This window comes from Gnatocerus cornutus, unplaced genomic scaffold (genome assembly GCF_029298725.1).
Source record: "Gnatocerus cornutus isolate USDA-ARS CGAHR unplaced genomic scaffold, icGnaCorn1.1 ctg00000033.1, whole genome shotgun sequence".
Taxonomy (NCBI): domain Eukaryota; kingdom Metazoa; phylum Arthropoda; class Insecta; order Coleoptera; family Tenebrionidae; genus Gnatocerus; species Gnatocerus cornutus.
Genome location: NW_028275382.1, coordinates 1,886,812 through 1,909,485, shown reverse-complemented (window position 1 = coordinate 1,909,485; position 22,674 = coordinate 1,886,812). Strand labels below are relative to the sequence as shown.

The following is a 22,674-nucleotide window of genomic DNA, read 5'->3' as shown; positions in this document are numbered from 1 at the left end:
ATTGGGAGTTCGCTAATGAGAGTGGATAGGATTCTGCCGTTCGGGTTAGTTGCAGTGTCTCCGAAGTCTTCGTGTCTGGGATTAAAGTCGCCGAAAATGACTGAATAAGGGAGATTGGATGCGTATTCGAATAGTTCCGCTGGAAGTCTTTGCCTGACGGATTGATAGAGAGAAAAGAAAATGATGGTTTTATTGTTTATTGTTGTTGAGTTGACTGAAAGTCAGTAGAAACTAGAAGCGCGGTTCCCTAGGAGATGTTTGAGGGCGTGTTGTGATAACAAGAAAAGTTTTTGACTTTAATCGCGAGACTTGAGCGCGTTTCGGTAATTGATAAAATTTTTATCGCGTCGGTTTCGATGAAGTTACGGAGGGCATGCAATTTACGCTTGATTCCTGCAATATTGACCGTGGCGATATTCACACTAGGGGACAGAAGGCCCCCGCCGGGAGTGGCCACCGTGGTAGCCATGGCGAAAGAGAGTTGGACGAATTAGGGCTGTCAAATCTACTCAAAAGTAAAGTAGATTCTTTGACCCGCATGATTGATGCGGGTCTTTGTCTTAAGGACAGATTTGGAAGCGCTCTCGACGAGCTCGCTGACCTTTGCTCGTTGGTGAGGGAAAAGATCGTACAGAAGTTTCGTGACGAAGGTGATTGTCTGACGAATAGACACGGGTTGGGGATCGGGGTCTGCAAATTCGGGAGGGGGCTCCAGAATCAGAGTTGGGGCAATGGGGGTTTCGGACGTGACGACTGCGTCCTTGATTTTGGGGCACTGGCGGGACCAGGCCGGGTGGGTGCCGTTGCACAGAAGGCAGGTGACGTGATTTGATTCACATTTGAAAGCTGGGTGATTTTCGGAGCATTTGGGGCACGCAATTTTGTTGGGGTATTCGGTGGCTGGGTGCCCAAGTTGGAAACACTTGGAGCACTGAAGGGGGGTAGGTTTGACGGGGGCTTTGGACGGCTCGCACTGATGGCGCTTGCCGAACATGATGACGCCTTCCTTGAGGAGGAAGTCGACGCTCTCTGTGCTGTCAGTGATGACACGCATCCGTTTAGTGAAATTTCCTGATTTCATTGAGCGGATTCGCCAGACTCTGATTACTGACAGATTATGCGATTTGAGGGCATTGAGGGCTTCGTCGTATTCGATGTCGTCGTCAACATCGCGAATTACGACAGAGATGGGGTTTAGAAGTGGCAGTGGTTGGTTTAGCTGAGATTTTCTTGTGGGTTTCCACAATTGAAATAGATTGATTTAAGGTGGCAACTTGAAGTTTTTTTGAAAGTCGTTTGGAAGGGGGTTTTGCGTTACCAGAAGAGCAGTCTTGTTCCAGTTAACAACAAGCTGTTTAATGTTTTTTACCAAAACAGTGGGCGTTAGAAGGGAGTAGAATTTCTTTTGTGCAGCCCAGTCTGCAGGGATGTTTCTGATTGTGTACTTGTGGTATTTCCTCTGGCACGAGGAGACAAGAGGGCGTGTCGCAGAGAAAATGGGTGTTAGAGCCCTTGCGGGCGAAGTAGAGCGTGTGATCAACTCACCTGGTGATGCCGACTGGCGATAGGAAAGGGAAAAATGCTCCATGTCACTGGCACTTGAGGCACTTGCACTGGCACCACTGATACTGGAACTTGCACTTTTCACTTTGGAACTCTTTGGAGCACTTGCGGGTGGCTTTTGAGGCCGGGAGCGAAGAGAGAGAGCGCGCTCCAGCATTGCATTAGTGATAGGGGAAATATCTGTATATAAGGCAATAGCGATAGGATGTAAATAGTCAAGTATTTGGAAGTCTTTAAAAGTGGAATAATTGTGAATTATCGAGAGAGTTCCTAGTGCTGAATAAATTGTGATTGCTAAAAGTGAGACTTTGAATTTTCGGCCAACGTGACAACAGTTTGAACAGTTTGATGCCAAATTTGTGTCGTTTGCCTTTCATATTTTGACGAAATTTCAGGCGTCCACGAAAGGGTACCAAAGTTTCATCGTCACAAATGTGTTCGTTGGCGAACAAAACACATTTTTTAAATCTGACATTTAGTAAACCTAAAAGTTTCGTATCCTGTGCAGTCTATCACCGTCAGGGCATAATTGATTGTCTGAAAAATGCCACATTCGCAACAAAATTAAAAATTAGTTGCGTGACATATATTTGGCTATTTTGGATAAATAAAGGTCTGATTTTCGCCAATAATCAGAAAATGATGGTTTTTTATCTAAAGCCATCCACACCAGTAGTCCAAAAAACTTATACATTTCGTCTCTATTCGTGGGAAGCCATTTATTTACCCGTGATGCTTTGCTTATGCTTTCTTCAGCTATACTTTGTACAATAAATTGTTCCGCATAAAGATTTGTTTAGCAACAATGGTATCTACAACTTGCTCGTCTTTCTTCAAAATTAAAGTCCGAAAATTCACCAACAACTGTTCCCCACTGTTCCTTGTCATCCCTTAGATCTTCCGTTTCTTTATCAAAATTATCATCTTGACTTTCTGAGTCAGATCAAATTTTCTTTTTCTTTTTTTTGTTTTCAGACACTCCACAAGAACTACTTTCAAACGGATTTTTTTTCTTTTACGTACTCTATCTAAAAATAAATGGAATTATATTTGATTGTATGACGAAAAATATTTCTCCTAACTTCACTTTCAGAGTCGCTATCTTCGCTGCTGCTAATGTTAAATTTGGACACTGGATCTATTAAATCTGAGTCTCAATAATATTCAGGACATTCCTCACTCATATCCAATTCATCCACATCAAAAGACTGCTTTCTTTTATCCGACATTTTTTGGTTTTTGCACAAACACTTTCCGTGACATAAATGTCAAATAGATAATTCCCTATATACATGATTTTGTATTTCAAGGTTTGACTTACATTTATTTTGTGTATTCAAACAAATACACATGGCGAGCAAAGGGCTTGTTGTAAAAGTACGCCACGTGTATATTCTAGTCACTCGGAAGTAAAAATGTATAAAATCATAAAGGAGTGTAAAACTGTTATATTGTAAGCCTACTAGTACCATTTTATTAATACTGGAACAAAAATATATGAATGGCCTGTTTGACTTAACTTCAAAAATAGTCGTGGCAATCAATGTGTTAAACTCGCTGTTATAATCTGAAAAGATTTTTGTATTGTACCGGGTGTTTCGCAGATTGTTAAACATAGAAAGATGACATAGGAATTTCCTGCTCTCCTGAACCTTCAAATTGAGTTTGCCACTCGAAATGTCAAAGATTGTGTGACTACGAAATGATGATCTGTCACTGTGTAACTTCGCTTTGTACCTAAAGTAACCTTCTTAGTGCAAATATGCAGTTTTAGGATGCGTGTTTATTTTTAGTATTATCCACGCACAAGTAAATTTAAAAAGTAAGGTTGGTTTAGACAATGTGACAGCTTTTTAATTTTCAGTTTAAAATGTACTCCATTGATGTATGTAAGCGTGTTCATTTATGATGTATTTGTGTTGTAAATAGCTATTTATTTTGTGAGTTGTGTTATTTTAACAATGGCAAAAACTGAATATCGAGCTGTTATAAAATTCCTTGTAAGAGAAGGACTAACACCGACTGAATTTCAATTCATGGTTTTTAAAAGTTTTTACGGGGATTCTTCTTCTTCATTTTCCACTAAAAAGAAATGGGCTGCCCAATTTAAACGTGGTCGTACCAAAATCGATGAGGATCCGCATGAAGGACGGCCAAAAACTGCAACAACTCCTGAAATTATTCGTAAAGTACATGATACCATATATCATCGTTTAAAATTTACAATTTGTATTGCAGTCGGCATCTTCTCTTGTTCTCTGGGTGAGTTCCAAGACAGCCTGTATGCGCTGTATAAATATGTATTTAAGTTTTATTCTGTGTAAACCGTTTTTTTGGCCCTAAAATCACCGTAATTTTTAGGTCTTTACTAACTTGTTGGTCAAACTTTTATAGAAGACGAATTACTACGGTAATCAGTTACGTTAAATTTATTATTAAAATTACTTACTAGGTCTATGATCTTTTGAAGACGACGCAATTACGATAGGATTTATTAAATGTTTGTCACAAAAAAGGCATCCTTTAAATCGAAAGGATCAAATTCTATTGGGGAGTCCCCCGTACCCTTGTTATACAGAGTGTCCCAGAACTCATGACCCAGAGAGCAAGGGAGGGTGCCGACAGCAATACAGATTGTAAATTTCAAAACAAAAATTGTTAAAGTTTAATAGTATTCGAGTAAGGATAAAAAATTAATAACCAATCCCGGAAGCTTATTCTAGAGATGGAGTAAAATTTCCTAGACAACGAGAGTGTAATGTTCATCTGACCAATGACCGATAGTATGTGTCCATAGTTACCGATTTTCAAATTCTGTTCAACTCCCGGACTGGCTACCGTTTTTTCGTCTTAACTCGATTATTTTTTGAGCTAGAAAATTTTGGTTTAGAAGTTTTAGTTCAGAATTGTTGCGTCTCTAAGCCTTTTTTCTCTGGGTCATGAGTTCTGGGACATTCTGTATATTATCTTTTTTTTTATATATCGCAGTTTTAGATATTTATATTAATCATTGCACTGGCTTTCTGTGACATCGAACCTCCGCCTTCCGGGGGTTCTATATCGAAACCTCTCTTTCTTTCGATTGCGGCTTGCGTCAATCCGTCGTTTTGTTGGGCCTCGCGGACCCGATCGGCCAACGTTTCGACTCCCGCTTATTGGATTGTTGGTTCGATTCTAGACGTGGGAGGCAACATTCGGTGGAGGTCTTCGTCTCCGGCTTCGTCGTCACCTGGTGCATCTAATGGATCTCGCGAGAGGTGATCTGGTAGCTCGTTCTGGTTGCCTGGTCAGTGCTGCGAGCCAGGTGAGCGCTTTGCTGTCTGTCCTTAGCGTGAAGCCACAAGGCACTCCTGTTCGTTAACATGGTAACGTTGTTCTCGGGCATTAAACTCTTATTTTTTTAGGGTGAGGTATTTGATGATTGCTGGAAGGTTTGTCATGATGTCGGATACTTGCGATAGTGTTTCTATTTCAATTGCGCTTATTGCGTAATTATACTTTGTTGCATCGTTGGTAGCTCTAGCTACCTCGAATTGCGCTTCGATTTGTACGAACTATAATTGTGGGTCTAGTCGGGAAGATGGGGACAATTTGATTGTTACCCTATCGACTTGTGGTGGTGGATTATCGTCCGGCATTTTGAATTTAGCACGTGGTACAGTTGGAAATTGAACTATATTAGCTCTATAGCTATATTTTGTCTCATCGACTGTGATGCGACCCAACACGAATTGGCTTTCTAGCTGGGCGAACTATGGTTTGGGATTTTCTGTCCAAAATGGCGGTGGTTTTACTGAAATTGCGGTTATGGCGTCGTTCCGGTCTTCGTCAGTCATCCTAGTGGGTATAATTCGCACTTCGGCGTCACCAATGTCGTAGTCTTAATAATAATAATATTTATTCACTAATTATGTACAAAAACTTTTAGATAACTAAAATGACAACGACCGGTACGTACATACTGTGTACATACTGTACGTATGTATTTTGCCTTAAATATAAATATAACAAAAATGTGACACATATAGTGATACTAAACTGAAAATGTATAATTTTTCCAACAACAAATCGAAAATGTCGAAATAAAATGATGTAAGTATATACATATGTAAATGAAGACTACACAGGTAATCTGTACAAATTTAAGCAAGTATCCAAAATCAACAAATATAATATTATGTAATAAAAAATTAATAAATACTATGTACAAACAAAATTATATAAATTTACATGATATTTATTATTGCTATTTTTTTTCTTTCTCCAACATTAATAATCACTTAATGGGTCATGAGTTCTAGGACATTCTGTACGTAGGGCCGGTTTACAGAAGCAAAGTTAAGTCTTTGCTCTTTAATTTCGATTAAATACTTAACATCATGTTAAACTGACATGTGATCGTTTATCCGTCAATCAAATTTCAGCAATCGTCAAATTAGTTGCGAGATTAACTTAATTTTAATTAAATTAATGTGTAAATCGGCTCGATGTTAATAATATAAATATTTCATAAATAATTATTTGCGTTTTTTAGATTTCTCATACTTAACAAATGCTAATTTTGTGAGGGGGTCGTCGTTCACCCGTCTCAAGTCTTGCTCTTTTAAAATCCTATTTATAACCAATAAATAATAATAAATAATTACATTAAGAACAATATTCATAAATGTGGGAACATTATCTGCATGAGAAGGACAAAACAATGCCAAAGGACTCGGTATTTCGTCTAAATTCAACAGTTGTTCCTTTAATTTATACTTTACGACCATATACGGTAAACGTTTCAAAAGAACCCTCACCGTATCTCTAACAAATGGAGTAAATTGAGTGCTAGGTTGCACTAGTGTTTTTAAGCCATAATTTCTCAATCCAATTAAAGTATTCTGTGGCAGTTTCTTTTTTGTTTCATGAATTTTAAGGCATTTACGACATTTTGGCAACTGCTTGCGAATTTTTTTGCCTATTACACCTGCGACATAAGCTGTCGCAAAGTCCAAGTCCCTTGCCTCATCCGCTGTAGAAGCATAAGAGGCGAAAATGGGAGTAGGCACACGAGGAGCCTCCGCCAAATCGTTTTCTACTTCGACAAAGCTTATTAAAGTGTCTAAGTAGCCAACAGTTTCGTCTGCCTCGCAGTTAGCTTCAACAGAACGAGAAGAAACAAGATTGTTAATGAGAAGAGATTTGACAGTAGAAATGAAAGAAGAACAAGTTGGTTTAGAATTTGGCCCTGCGTAGCCTCTTACGCATGAAAAGAAGCTCTCCAATGGATCTTGGTTGAAAGCTCTTGGCATCATGTAACGGAAACCGCGAGCTTTCAACCGAGACCATAAGTACGAGAAGCCACGTAGGGTAAAAACCCAGTTAAATAAAGAAGGAATTTTAGTTTTCTGTGTAGAAGAAGGTGTAGTAAAGTACATAGACTCAAGAATAGGAATAGCAGAACGCCAGAAAGAAGAACTGGAGCTAACAGCGCACCTCAAAATTTTACGCTTTTGAGGCCTCAATTGGCTACCATTGACACTATCAAAAAGCTTGTCAAAGAATAGAAGAAGGTCCCCCGTTTCTGAAGCTTTAGGATCGATGTAAAATTACGAATTTGGCGGAAGTTCTGCACTTTGCAACGCTCTTACCTTTATTGCGCTTGCTACTCTTTGACTAAAAGCCTGTGTGCAGTGTCTAACACTCATTTTTTGTACTCGGTTAGGAACCACGTGTTCATCGGTCAATTTTAAAAAAGAACTAAAAGGACCTAACTTACTATCTACAAGATAAGCATTCAAAATGTGCGACCAGGATGCCACCTTCGCCTGACCGTCTTGGGTGAAATGAAGGTCTTTATTTAACAAGGAATTGCGAACATAAGGTGCGGTACATCGTACAAATCCACAACTTCTTCATTGTAAATAATGTACCCCTGAAAAGTGTTCACAATTCCTCGTCGTCAGTGCTCCTGAGGAGGTTGTTCACGGCGGCAACGTTTGTGGTGCCCTGGTCGCATATTGATGCCACCACTTCAAGGCCGGTGCGGCGCACATTACGGACCACACTTTTAATAATTCTGGTGAGATCCGCCGAAGAAACAGTTCCTTTCGTGAAATAAAATGAAACTGGCTGTTTCCACTTTCGGCGGATACCTTTTAACATGAAAACAAGAGCGTGATCCGCAAATGCAGCCGCCTTATGTTTGCCTCCAAAGTCTACAAAACCTAGAACTGAATCCGTTCGACGATCGTACGTCAATCCAGGTTGAATGGCAACTTCGTCAAACATCATGACACAAAATTTTAAATGTTCAAAAACTCGCGAATTGATTCCGCAAGTCAGCGGCATCCTCTGCAAAACACTTCGTAAAGTTCTTGCAGAGGGCAAACTAAACATTCGTTGAAGGTATCTGTAACCTCTGCCGCTTTGTTTCATTAGAGATAAGACAAAAAGTTTATCTTCTAAAGAAAATCGCCTGCCCATGGCCTGAAGTGGCTGATTTCTAATTTGCGACTTAATAAATAATTGCGTCGCAGCGCTCAAATTTTTAAAGCAGCCAAGCAATTCGGGATTTTTGTTGATTAATCACATCTTTAATCTCTGTGAATGCTGGCTGCTTTTACATAGTTTAAGTTGTCGCCGAAGTTTCGACAACTGTTTTCTCAAAACACGTTCCTCTTCTCCCACACGAGTTCCTGAAAAAAAGTCCCATTAGAACATTATAATGAATGAAAATGAATAAAACTAAGACGTTAATAATAACGAATGCACACAAAAGACAAAGTTAATATAATATCGATAAAACTAGTTTTTCATTTTGATTTATTTTGCGAGTTTGCATTTCGTAGTTTGTAGTTTGAAGGGATGGTGAGTCAGGTAAAGAAAGTTTGAGGAGTGTTTGCCAGATGTTGGGAGCTTTGGGAAGACCGGATGAGTTTTATGGGATGACGTAAACGGTTGAAAAGGAAAACTGTGTTGGTAATTATAGGGTGATAACACGGGGGCTGAAGATAAGAAAACAACTCATTGTTCACAGATTTACAGCCCAAGGACCGCTTAGCCGGCTACCTGATCGCAGGACCGAACTCGACCTAGCATGTGTTTTCTGCATTGTGGGTTGAGTTTCTCCTATTTTACTGGAGCCGTACCGATCTTATGGTTCCACCAAGACGGTTTGAGCCACCATAAAATCATAAAAATTTGAGTGCTACCACAACTGGATAAAATGTATCAATTACTTTGTAGTGTACTATCTTACCAAAAACTGTTTCACAAGTAATTTTTCCATTTCTAATTTGTGATTTTCCTCTTTTTGATTTTCATTTTTTAAAATTTGTTTTTCAATTTTTACCGAGAGTTTTTCTTTCTGTTTTTCATGTCTTTCTTTTTCTTTTTCATGTCTTTCGTTTTCTTTTTCATGTCTTTCTTTTTCTTCTATACATCTTTTTTCATGTCTTTCTTTTTCTTCTATATATCTTTTTTCCATTTATTTAATTTCTCTCATTAAAGAATCTAAAACAAAAAAACGTAGGTATAAATTTAGCCAGCTTTATATGAAATATGATTCTTACTAATTGTATAGAAGATAATGACGCCAAAAGTTAGAATAAATGCGATAATAATGTACTCGCCCTCCATTATGACCACCTGAAAATCGTTTCATTTAATGTGGTAAAAATCTACAAATTACCATTGTTGTAGTTGTCTTATTTATAATTTTTGCAGAAATTAATTTATAATTAAATTAAATTAAATTAATTTATAATTTTTGCGAACGATCATAAGGCTGAAAATAATTTCCACAGCTTTGTTGTGTACATACAATTTTTTTTTATTTAAAACATTATCTATTAATAGAAATGTTAGGAACTCTTAATCTTTTTATTTAATTAATTAATTATGTACTAGCAACTAATTTTATAATTGAGTATTTAAGATCCTTTGTTTAGAACATTCAAATAGTTGAATAACTGCTAGTCAATGTGTAAAGCGCGTTTAAAGACTTATATATTTAAACTTAGATATCGCTAACTAGAGTTCATATTTTTTCTTGTTTTAAATTAAATTAAATTTTAAATTCTTTTCTTTAAAATCTAGTCTGAATGTGAATCTAATAATAATCTATTTACAATGTATAGAAATGTACAAAATTACAAAATTTACAATGTCTGTGTCTTCAATGTGCCGTCAGTTTCCTTTTCCAATTTTATGACGATCTTAACAATGCTTCATTTAATTTTCTGATTGTTTGTCTTTAAAACTTACTTAATTACTACGTCTTCATAAAAATTGAAAAACGTACACACTTATTGATTCAATTTACATTATTCATTATCACTTACCAACTTGTTTCCGTGTGGAGGAGGCCCTCACCCTTGGCGCAACAGGGGTTGGCTCCAACACTTCTTTATATTGCCGGGAAGTCGAAGGCCCCCATGTGTCGACGCTTTGAGCCCTCGTGCAAGAAGCGGCCACTAAAAATTTAGATACAAATGAAAATAAACAGAATTTTGTTACATTTTTCCTTTTAGATGTAAACATTTTTGTGGGGTACAAACTGACAAACTATGAATGAGGTGTATAAAATGTTGTAAACATTTTAAGCTTATTCTTACAATCTTCGTGCTTCTTCGTATGCCAACCGGACCCTAGCCCCCCTATAAGCCCTTTGGGTCTCGGTTTTCCTCACTTTTGGCTGAGGACTTTCGTCTTCGTCAGAAGCACCGACTTCCACAGCAACGCCTCCCAGACCTCTTGCCAACGATTCTATTAAAAGTGTTAATTAATAGTTTTGTTTTCATGCATAATATAATATAACTTACTGCGCACTTTTTCTGGGGTAAAAATTGTTTTACTGCCTGATGGGGATTCCGGAAATAAAAAGCAATTTGCTTCCGTTGGCTCCAGATCACCTCCTGTATAAAACATTTATAAAATTATGTTACTACAACTAAAACACCACGACAGGAAGTATTTACCAGGCAAATTTAGGGTTGGGAGAGAGAAATTTCGTAACTCTCCCCCATAAAAACATTTCTCATGAAAATGTCCCACGCAGATCCTGGCGCTCTTTGAACGGTCACTTATTCCGGGGTTATTTATTCGACTTAGCCATATATTTTGGACGATTGTCTTGACCGGAATGTGTACTCTAAAAAAATACTTTATTACAAAGTTGGATCTATAAAAACGGTTTTCATTTTTACTTTTTGGAAGTAGTGTCATTACACCCAGGCACACAGCACCCTCTTCCTCCTGGAGTCTTTATACTTCACAAATAGTTCGATTGTTCAAAAATTAAGTACTAAACTTATAATACACTAAACACTAGACACTTAAACCACTGAACTAACGCAAAACACTAAACTAAATAAGAAACTAACTTAAATATATAAAAAGTAAAAATAAAAATAAAAAAAAACTCTGAAAGGCAACGGAACAAAGCCAAAAACCAAATGAACAGTCAACTTGGGTACGGCCAATGTTTCAGCGCAATTCAAGTGAGACAGATACAGTCCATAAGGCAATGGGTTAAAACGAGACGCAAGATTCTAGAGAATTGTCATAAAATTGTTGACGTAAAATTTGTCATTGATAAAATTTAAGGTTATCTTCAAACTTATTTGTCCAAAATGCACTTTAATAAACTGGAAGTGCAAAAAAAATGGTTTCAACATTATAACAGACTATGTGAATACGTATAAGAGGTGAGCAAACCGACATTAGGACCGATTCCATTTTAGCATAGAAGAGCAACACTTGGAAACGTTTTAATTAGAATATGCTATCGGCACTTATTATATTGCAGTTACTGCCGACGATGTAGTAACAATAATGAGGTGTAAAAATAAGTGCGATAAAGCGTTGCACAAATGGAAGAAGCAAATAGATGAGCAGAAAATGAAGTACATGAGATATTCTTCAGGCGCTATTAAGAAGAGAGAGAGTTTACAAATTTGAAGAGGTAGACATGTTTAAGATCTTAATTGAGTTTATACAGAACAACTGCAATTATCAACATCAAGAAAGCGAATATCAGGAGCAAATATTAAGGTTATGGCAAAATTATTTGTTAAACACCCTGAAATACAAAATTAAATCTATTTCTACATTACAGGAGGCTATTTGAATACGTAAGAAGTGAGTGAGCAAACCAACATTACGATCGATTCCATTGAAGCGCGAGTCATGTATCTGAGTACTTTGCTCAAGTTCTTGAGCTTCTAGCGTTGTCTTAGGCAGTGTTTTAACGATTCCACCTGTTTACAGTAAGGGCATAAATGTTATAAATTTTTTTATATGTTGTGTACAGACTGACCTAAAGAAGAACTGAGAAAAAGCATTAGGACGGACATACATGGAAAATACAAGTGACGCGTATAGTTAGGAAATAACTGAGAGTATATAAAATAATTGGGAGAAGTTGAATAGTTGAGAAGTTTGAATGTGGAAAGATTTTCAAGAACTTGATGATGCACAACACTGAAATGCAGATTGTTGCAATGAAACCTTGTGATTTTCTAATGAAGTAACAAAAAACCAAGTGCAAGTCTGCAAATGCAAGAGACTGATATTAGTCATATTTGTGAGTAAAAGAATAAGATGATATAGTGTAACTGGTAAGTAGGTGGGAAATTTATGTATTTACTATGAACTGAGGCAGCAGTAGTTAAGATTTCAGGTAAAATAAAGATTCAACGTTATATCCAAAAACCAAAGAAATAGTGCAACATATAACTTAACGACAATAAAATAATTTTTTCTCCAAACGTCACGAAAAGTCACTATTTTTTAGTCGTTTTTAGACAGTAAAGTAGGCACTTTTGTTATAAGTAATGAAAAGCGCTCGTTGACATGGAAACACTTTTGCTGCCTAGGCAGAAAAAGTACTTTGTGTGACGGGTACTATTTGAGACTTACATTTTGCACTTGCACTTGCACGATCTTAACTTTGAAACTCTTTGAAACCAATATTTTTCACAATAAATGTCATCAATGACAACTACATGCATAGCCATCCATGTTTATAATTCAATTTGCATTCACTCATTGTCGGCCGTTTTGAGAAAAAATAGTATTTGTTATTTGGGCTAAAAAGTGGCTTTGCTGTCTAGCAATTTTGCATACGCTTCGTCTTGCAACTGCAATTTAATTGGTCGTCAAAAAGTACCACTTTTCTGCCGTATAACAAAATCTACTATTATTCAAATCTTTTATTCTACTACATTTTCTCAATGAATGTATAGCTATGAGTTAGCCCCCATGTGTTTAAGGACCTTCGTACGCCACATTGAACTATAGAACCTGTTTTGCCTATCTTATGTATATTTCATGTTCTATTGCATTTTCAGTGTTCCCATTCTTTATGAGGAAGCAGCAGTGGCTTCAAGCCAATCATATTCTGCCGGTGATTTGACAAGAATTGACAGTTCATAAAGCAATGTGTCCATACAAACAACACAAAATATCCAGTCATTTAGTGAGCATGTAAAGATAGACAGAAGATATCGTTGTCTTTCTCTTTGTTACTAATAACCTTACCCTATAAAACAGAAATTTTGATGTAGTGGCCATAAAAGTGGCGACAGAGTTACCAACACAACTAATATACTATACTAAACAACAGATAAACTTAAGGTTACTAAAATTAACAGGTTTGCTACAAAGTTTCAGCCAATAGAAGCAGGCCTGTTGAACTGGCGCGAATACGTCATCGGAAAGCTCTTTTAAATTCCGATTGAATTTTTTCATAGCTATTATTATTTAAAACAGCAATATTTAACACTCTGATGTTTCTACAAGAACTTTGTTAAACAACAATGGCGATCAACAATGTTTTTACACCTTAAAACAATTGACAGAACTTTCTTGTGACGTCATTTATGGTCGCACGTTCCTAGCAACCAAAAGGGGGTGGAGTTTCAGCCTTAGTAACGAGCAAACCTGGTTAATTTAGGAACCTTGAGATAAAGTGCAGCTCATTCGTTACTATTACTCTCCTGTGTAAATTTTCGAAAATTTTTGGGTGTAAATCAGGCTTTCAATTCTTTAGGAAGAAACGTAGGGGAAAGTTCAGGTCAACACGTTGTCAAAGTTGAGTGTATTAATCAATAATTAAAAATGTGTTGCAAAAGGAAGATTTTAATAGTGATTTAACAAGTTTTTTCAATGTTGTGCAAGACGATTAACTTGTACGCATCCCACAGTTGCGTCAAGGTTAAACGCTTTTGCTACCAATTGATACTGATAAAAATCGCTAGGGGCTGCTGCCAACTTAACTTCTTCATGAGCGGACCGATAGTAATGAGCTCTGGTATACGTTTAGATCCACAATGTTTGAATACCTGAGCCTAATCTGCAAATACGACAAAACTGTGAACTACTCCAATCCTGGATTTTTCCCCGATGATTTCTTCGAAGTTCTGCACAAAATCAAACCACGATTAATCCTGTGGGAATGCATGTACCTAGGAAGCCCCTATAAATGCGATGATCTGTTTACCCCCATTATAACAGACCAAGGAGTTTGTTACACCTTCAACATGTTAGACTGCAGCGCCATTATCAAAAACAACATGTAAGACCGACTCGACATTATCTATTCAACTGTCTTTAAAGATTCCAGTTTAGGAACTACTTATTTTCTCCTAACATTAGTCTCTGGTCTGTAGAATACGGTTTTTCCTCCGCAAACTTACCCTCGGCAAGCCCTTTTTTCCGGGGTACCAAACGGTTTGAGTTTCAACATTCTGTCACGTCTGTGACGGGGCCTTTCAATAATGACACAGTTTTGGGAGTATGTATTGTTTATTCCTAACTACTATTTCTACTAACTACATTGATACTAGAATATAATAAACTTAAAACTACTTACAATATATAGATGGGGGTAGGCATTGTCCCACTTGATCCAAAGGCTCGCTAACTTAATAATAATCACTGCTACTACTCGATGACCACTACCACTAACTCTGTAATCTCTACGACTGGCTAACTACCCTTTGTACGTCGCCCATGTCACCTCGTTTCCGCAAGCTGACTTTGCTAGTCCTCCGTTTTGGAGTGCTAGCTAAGCCACTTGCGAAAACCCTGTGCAACGTACAAAGGTAGTTAACCTGTTGGTCGTCGCAATTATTATTAATTGCTGATATATGCCGACCCCTTAAGAATTGTCGTTCCGACAATTAACTTATCGCCTAAACCTTAACTAAATTATCCTAACCATTTACATCTCTATCTTATGCCTAATCTCCTCTTCTGTCCCGCACTTCACTCTTGTCCGGAAACGTTGACTCCTTACATCCTGTCACTAGCTTCGACTAGAAGAACAAAGCAGAACTTCCCCACACCTCGGAGTGGAACTCTTCCAACCGCACTGACGGGTCTTTCTAGGTGCAAAAACTTGTACTGCTCTGGAGTGGGGCTTCATCTTGGTTACTTTTGGGTTGTGCGTCCTCTTTGACCATTTAGGAATTCTTACTCAGGAGGATCTTGCTTAGGTTTTCAGGAAAGTTGCGTGGTTACAGGATTCTCAATAAGGGTGAGGTTAAGTAAACAGGGGAAAAGAATGGTCGATCTCGTTGTTCTCGCCGCTCCTTCGGCATCAAGTAGTATTGACTTCAAGCCGTCCCTTCCAGATCACACAGTTTCTTGTTGGTTCCGTTGAGTGGTCACTCTGCCTCCACTTTGCCCTCCGGTTCTTTGATGGTACTCCTGGAAGTCTGATGTTCCCTCTAGCCTACCACTAGGACAGTCTGATCTTGTCGTGACATCTCGGACGATCCATCGGTGATGGGACAAACAAAAACAACAATTACAAACTAAAATATTTAACTCCTAGTCTAACCTTACAAGCTATTTGCAAATTTCTCTAACGTTTACACGGATTACCTTATTCTAAAACTGCTGACAACAAGAATGCGAACATGGCATTCTTGACCCGACCTTCGCCTTTCGATCAGCTGTTCCATTAATCGAATTACTCATATCTTCCAACCCAAATAAAATTTAAAATTTTATTCCGGTGGGTAGAGTGTAATACTGGCACTCTGCCCCTTCGCCAATCCGAGTAGGGTATCCTTCCATATCTCCACATGGCACGTGCTCTGCGTTACCCTACTGTCCTCTTCTGGCAGTCTCCGAGACCTCTCCTCCCGGGAAGGGTAACTGTTTCCATCAGGCTTTCTCCTAGAAATCTTTCTAATCGTCCTGACGATTAAATACAAAATTAATATGAAAAACACAACATACATCGCTATAATGATTGATTGGTGCCACCGCTGTTCCATCCATGTGGAGTGGTGACGGCTACCAATCCAATTAAGTTTCGGCGGATCAAAACATAGACCAACCCTATATATGTTCCATATCAGTAGAATCAAATTGTATGAGGTAACGGTTTTCAGTACACCCCCATACTGATTTCGACTAAGTCCGGTTGAACAAAGTTGTCATGACATACAACTAACAATAACCTAAAATCACAAAAAAAAATTATCCTAATATTAAAAAAACAAACAAAAAAAAAATTGTATGCCTGAAACTTAATAATAACATATTTTAGACGTCATCGCTACTGGCCGAACTCGTCCATCTTTTGTTCTTGTGGTCGGTAGCGTTCTGTTGGTCGAAAATTTCGAATTTCCGGTTTCTCGCGTATTCTGGTTAGTCCATTGGCGATATTCCCTCGTCGGACTTTGAATTGTCAAAAATGCTGCGTTCGCAGACATGCTGTTTATTAGCGTCAGTTTCTTAACCTTGCTAATTTTGAACGCTAAGCATTTAATGTCGTCTTTAGTCATGTCTGGCTTTGCGAACATGTAGAAAGTTTCGGCTAACAAATCGAGATCTGAAGGTCTCGTCAGACATCACGGGGTCAATTTCCTGTTGCAATGCCAACAGTTCGAAGAAGTATGCCTTAATATCTTCATTTTAACCCTGTTTTCGATTTTCAAATCTAGTCCTAACCGCTCTTTTGGAGTGCTCCTCCGTTTTGGAGTGCTAGCTAAGCCACTTGCGAAAACCCGGTGCAACGTACAAAGGTAGTTAACCTGTTGGTCGTCGCAATTATTATTAATTACTGACAATTCTCACCCCCGAAGTACATCTAGATTTTGCTTGCGGTGGTAATTCGTTTCAAAGGTATAAAGTTACATTGCATTCTCCTATGAGGGTGCCGAGACCGAGCCAACAGTACTTCAGAGTCTCATTGGATCAGAGCATGGTAGGGGCGGTACAACCTGTGATGATCAGTACTTCTGATAGGGTGAAAATGTACAATCCGAGACGGAGAGGGTGTTATTTTCCTTCCGAACGTAATTTGTCGTACTTTAAGATTTACAGTGCTTTGAATTGTAAGTTGGAATGTTTAACCAAGCACACTTTGAAGAGCTGCGGATGTGTCAACTTTTACATGCCAAGTAAGATAAAGAGAAAGTGGCGGTACTATAATGAGAGGTTTTGTAGGAAAGAACGGTACAAAAATTTGTGGAACTGGAAGAATTGAATATATGAAGGATGCCGAAGGTATGTTACAACAAATTAGGTAGATTTTAATTTAAAAAAAAATAGATTTCATGCAAGCTAAAGATCTCTACGAAAAAATCTCCGAAAAGAAAACCTCTAAAGACGACTGTAACTATTTACCCATTTGCACCGACATCACCTATGATGTAGAAACCTCTTAAACTGACTTTGGGCCTTCCATCCCCAATGAGCAAGTCCGGACTAAGGGGGGGGCTAAGGGTGCTGTAGCACCGGGCCCCACTTTCCCAGGGGCCCCTTGCCACGTAGAAATTTGCTATAGAAATTGAAAAAATACAAATCAAGTTCGTAAGGCTTTCTTTGCATAATTTTATCGATGGGGCCCCCTTTTACGATTTAGCCCCGGGCCTCAAATTTTCTTAATCCGGGCTTGCCAATTAGTACGTCCAATGGTTCTTCTTCAGTCTTTGAACTTAACATTTCAGCACGGATTTGTCTTCTCTGACTATTTTTTTCAAGAGTGACAGGTTTGTCACGTCCGAACGAAACGAGCTGTATGGTCCCATCGATTTTGTGGCCAACTTTGGAGGCATTCTGGGGCTATTCACTGGATTTTCCGTCCTCTCATTTATGGAAATTTTGTACTTTTTGTCTGTTAGATTGATTTGTAACGGTCGATTCTATGGAAATTGGGCTGGACTTGAGCCTCAACTTTAAAACTTTTAAAAAACTTTACATTTTATTAATTAATTATACATCTAGTCGTCTGGCATATTGCCAGTGTGTCAAATAATTGGCAGATGTTGTGGAATGACAGACATTCACAAAGTAACAGCCAACTAGATAAATAATTTAGTGGATCTCTGTCTAATTTTAAAATTAAAAAAAAAATTGCTAATGTATTCACAATTACATGTTTGCGTGGTTTTAAACGTTTGGTCGAAGAAAATCGCACGAATTTCCATACTTTAAATCGATATCAATTTCTACCTTAAACTATTTCTCTTAGTGTAAAGTGTGTCGTTAAGACATAAGCACCTTTAATTGTGCAAACTAGGTAAAAAATAAACAAACAAAAGCTAACAAAATGTACTCCAATCATCTTAATCTTAATCATCAGAAGGTCAACTTGTACTAAAAATGATACGATTGAAAGGTGGGCACTTAATTTAAAGTGATTATAATGTGCCGCTATTTTTTATCCTAGAGATGTTTGGATTTTCCTGCTTTTGGTGTCAGCAACTACTTTTATTTACATCTTCTTTGTCAAACTTTTATGGTGGAAAGCTCATCTTATCCAGAAATAAACTCCGTAAAATTTGAGAAGCTAATGTTTATTCTAGATGAAGCTGATTTGGAAGTATTTACCATGAAGATAGTCACTATTTGTAAGTTTGCATCTTATAAATCATGTGAATTTCTGTTTATGTCTGTTAGGGAGTAAGTTTTAGTTGAAATTTTATAACACTGCATAATAAAGTTTTTTTTTCAGAAAATATAACACATCGCACTTGGTTCAAAATCCCAAAAACTTGAAGATTCTTTACAATTAAAAATAGATACCATCTGATTGTATTAATACGCTTGTGAAATAAGTTTGTAAAATTAAACATTTTGAGTTCACAGAGATTTTCCAAACTATAAACATTTTTTGTGTGCGCGCCAAATTTTAAATGCAGCTTTGTGATTGGTCATTCAGTCGCGACGCCTTAAAAATGTAATTTTTAGCTGATTGGAGGGGTTGGAAAATTAACCACTAATTTTTTTTTCATATAAATGTGGCAAAAATATGTCAATTGTCATTTAAGATTTCATGCAAATTGTATTAAAGGAGGAAAAATTGCTGTTTTATCATGTTACGTCATAAGTTCATTACGTCAAAATTAGAAACTACGTTTACACCAAACTGTCAACATATTGTGTCATAAATGTCATCTATCTCTTGATTTGCTTTAAATTGTAACAAAAGTCTTACTTGGTAAAATTGTCGATTTGTCGATGTTAGTTAATGATTTGTGGTTCAAAAAGTGCAACATGCTCAAGTTAATCAAAATTAGCCTTCATGCGAGCGAATGAAGTGACTTGTGAAAATTTGGTGTAAACGTAGTTTGTCTCTGCACCATCATAATTTTAAAACTAACTTGATAAAAAAATGTGAATTTACGAGTATTTCTGCAAAAACCCAAATTTTTTTAAAATTATGCTTCTACGCCAAACAAACCGTGACAAAAAACAGAATTTTTGCGACAGATTATGGAGTTTGATCAACCATAAGCGTATGCAAAATTGCAAAATTTTTATCATCTTTTCTAATTGAGAGATCGCTTGTCTCTTCAGATTTTTTTATTTTTTTTTATACATTTATCATAGTTATCTGGAAAATAAAGTGTAGAATGAATCTGACTATAACACTATGTAGAAACTTTTTCAAATGTTTGTAGACTGAGTGAAAATAAGGGTCAGGACTAAATTGATAGAAGTACTGGCTGCCTATATGTCAACTAAAGAAAAACTAAAGAAAATAATAAAACCATTAGAGAATGAAAAATAAGCTCTCTTTATGTTATACAACATAACATTAAATCTGTGGCTTAGTGCAAAAAACATGGTATTCAGATAATAGTTATGGATTCAATACCTGTTGTTGACTAGTGCTGTTGCAACATTTAACGTTGAAAAAAAATCTCTTATTTTCTACATTTTGACAACAAATGAAGATTTGCTAAAATGGTTAGATTGGCTCTTTCAAAACTGCATATCTGATGGAATAGTCCAGCGTAAATACGGTAATTTTAAAACTTTCGTTTCGTTTATAGTAAAAAACTTATTAAATTCTAATTCAAATAATTTTGACTATAAAATAGTGACTATAGAAGTTTTTTTTTAAATGAAATATAAAAAAAACAACTAACTACAAAACTTAATCTAAAACATCTTCTGCAGAAGAAGACGACTTTAAACCATCTACAGGGTGTTATGGAAATGAGTACGCAAAATTAAACTAGGAAGAGGACTCACCATTTGCAACAACTTTTTTTAATATTTTTTTTTCGAAAGCGCATTTTAATTAAAACTGAAATAATCGAAAAACAATAGTATATTATTATATGAGCAATTATGGTAGTCATTATTCACGAGGATGACGTTTTCGAACCGAGCCGTAGGCGAGTGAAGCAAATCATCCCAGTGAATAATGACCATAATTGCGAATATAAAACTATACTTTTTCTAGGACCAAGTAGTAAAAAATTTGTCTCTCCATCGAAGCAAACTTTTTGTTTTCAAGTCTTTGACTTTTGCAACGATCATTTTGATAATTGAGAAAAAAAGAACGGCATGCAACCGGGGCGTAGAGCAATGTATTTCCTGATTATTTGATAAAAATCACCTGCAGATATTTTAATTTTATTTTAATTTTCATTGTCAAGCGACAAACGTCTGTAACTTTTTTTGCGATTTTTAAAATATCAAATTTGGAAAGTCGTCATTCGTTAGGGTTTTTGGACCACTAATGACGCTAAAAGTGCCTTAAAATAAACAATTACTACTTAATGGCAGTATAGATAAAACATATTAAAAGATTTCAACCCAACCATGGTAAAAACACAGTAAAAAATAATTAAATACTGCCTCTAAACAACTCTTTCGATGGTATTTAAATGGACCGGCAGGGTTTGTTGATCCTCCAGAGTGGGAGGTTGCATACTTTACAGGCGGTAGTTGCCGCACTCCATGTAGCCGACAGAGGCACTTTAGCCACTTCCGCTGATTTGCATCGCCGCGTCATAGTGTTAGGTTAAGTTTCAATATAGCGCGTGCACGTGCCGGCAATTTTGCTTTATTAATACGTTTGAATAAAACAAATGGACTGGAGTGCGTTCATAAATGAGCTGTGTGGTGGAGCGTGTGACGTCAGAGCGATGTCGTGTGTACTGCCAGAGCGTTTCTCAATTATGAACGATTTTGTTTAAATTTGTGTAGTTGTTACCCGTGCCCATAGCTTGTTATTGTACCATATGAGCAAAAAAACTTTAGATAAAGGGTGGCTGTCTACAAACTTTTGTTTTGGAAACGTATGTCGGCTTTTGTTGTCATACCCAATCATATGTGCTTGAATCTTTGATGTCTTCGGCTCTTTGAACTTCTTGTTCTGCCAGAACCATTGCTACGATGCACGCTCCCGATTTCTTCAAATAACTGCACACCAATCCATACCATAATAAAATAATCACCATCCAAAGATGCCATGCCGAGAACTGTCAAATTTTGACGGCTTAGTTTAGACAATCAACGACAAATTCATTTGTTTTTCATGGCCTCCTATTATCTAAAATTTTGTTGCTCATACGGTAGTATAATGGAAGAAGAAGATACAGTGATTACCATTGTGCCTATGTTTATGCCACTAGCATGTGAAATGTTGTTTGGTATCCCAATTCAATTAAGTGATAATGAATATGAAGACAGTAGTGAAGAAAAAGAATTGATGACAATGCTATTAATTAACAGAAAGAGGAAACTAAGAACTCCACAACGCTTTCACAATTATATTGAAGATATTGTACCAGGATACACATCCAAACAATTTCAGACACATTTTCGGATAACAATAGAAGCATATGAACATCTTCTGACCATAATTGGTCCAGAATTAGTACGACAAGCTCAATGTGGGAGACATAGGATGAATCCCGAAAGACAATTTTTGTCAGTTTTATGGTTATTAGCTACTCCAGATTCATATAGGTACAGTTATTGTGCAAGGTTAGGTATTATTTTTAGTAAATAGGCCTTTTTTTGTAGATCTGTTAGCGAACGATTTAATTTGGCAAAATCTTCTCTGTCTGTTGCTTTTATGAGATTCATAAAGTTGTTGAATTCTCTTGCTCCACAAATAATCAAATGGCCACAGGGACAACGTCGTATTGATGTGACAAGAAGATTTTATGACATATCAAGATTACCAAATGTTCTAGGTGCCGTCGATGGAACGTACATACCAATTAAAGCACCAAAAAACGATGCTGAAGCTTATATTACACGAAAATGTAATTATGCATTTACTCTTCAAGCAATAGCAGATCCAAGCCTCAAATTTACCAACGTTTTTATTGGATATCCAGGAAGTGTAAGCGATGTTCGAATTTTTAGAAATTCAGATATTTATAGTGAAATACTTCGCAACGGTAATGGATATTTTCCCAATGATGAATTCCTGATTGGTGATAAAGCGTATCCTACATTACCGTGGTGCATTCCACCTTATATCAATCGAGGCAACTTAACAGTGCAACAAATGCACTTTAACTCAATTCATGCGAAGACCCGTCAAGTTATAGAACGAACTTTTGGTTTATTATTTTTAAGATTCCGAAGATTAAAGTATATCGACATGAATCGAACGGACGTTGTCCCTGGAACAGTATTGGCTGCTTGTGTACTTCATAATTTGTGCTTGGATTATAATGATTTGTTTATCAATGACTACATTGAAGAAGGAATGAATAATGTGTTACATAATGAAGATAATGATAATGTTGCTTTCCATGTTGCTGAAGATGGTAGAGCGCGTAGAAATGAAATTTGTTTGGAATTATATAGAAATCGATTTATTTAAACAAATTCAACATACATATAGAAATG

General features: G+C 36.9%; 1 pseudogene; it reads left to right on the top strand.

Annotated features, from left to right (window-relative positions):
• The first annotated feature begins 13,880 nt into the window (after positions 1-13,880).
• Positions 13,881-17,748, top strand: LOC148166065 (pickpocket protein 28-like; annotated as a pseudogene).
• The last annotated feature ends 4,926 nt before the right edge of the window (positions 17,749-22,674 follow it).